This window comes from Sinocyclocheilus grahami, unplaced genomic scaffold (assembly GCF_001515645.1).
Source record: "Sinocyclocheilus grahami isolate Dianchi unplaced genomic scaffold, SAMN03320097.WGS_v1.1 scaffold15780.1, whole genome shotgun sequence".
NCBI lineage: Eukaryota > Metazoa > Chordata > Actinopteri > Cypriniformes > Cyprinidae > Sinocyclocheilus > Sinocyclocheilus grahami.
Genome location: NW_015515883.1, coordinates 1 through 359, shown reverse-complemented (window position 1 = coordinate 359; position 359 = coordinate 1). Strand labels below are relative to the sequence as shown.

At 42.3% G+C, this 359-nt stretch overlaps 1 long non-coding RNA gene across 1 annotated transcript; it reads left to right on the top strand.

Moving 5' to 3' along the window:
- The first annotated feature begins 22 nt into the window (after nt 1-22).
- On the top strand, nt 23-341 carry LOC107579248 (uncharacterized). Its single transcript, XR_001608450.1, has 2 exons — nt 23-142; nt 246-341. It is a non-coding gene; the product is annotated as an uncharacterized lncRNA (long non-coding RNA).
- Nucleotides 342-359: the final 18 nt, after the last annotated feature.

Below are 359 nucleotides of genomic sequence, written 5' to 3'. Positions count from 1 at the left end.
TGTGTGTGTGTGTGTGTGTGTGTGTGTGTGTGTGTGTGTCCCTAACAGCAAGTAATTAGGGTGTACAGCTTGCCTGATGGAACCTTCAGCTCGGATGAAGATGAAGAGGAGGAGGAGGAGGACGAGGAAGAAGATGAAGAGGGTGAGGATAACGGATTGTTTCTCACTTCAGTGCCTTTTTCCATAATTTTATCTTTTTATCTGGTTACCTCTGTTTCTGATGCACTTTTAATTTCCCCCAACAGATGAAGACAATTAAGGTGTCATTAACTACCACAGATGCCGGTATTATGTGTTTCTGTGCTGTCAGAGCTGAATAAAGATAATTGATTATTCATTCACTGTGGTGACGTCTCTGT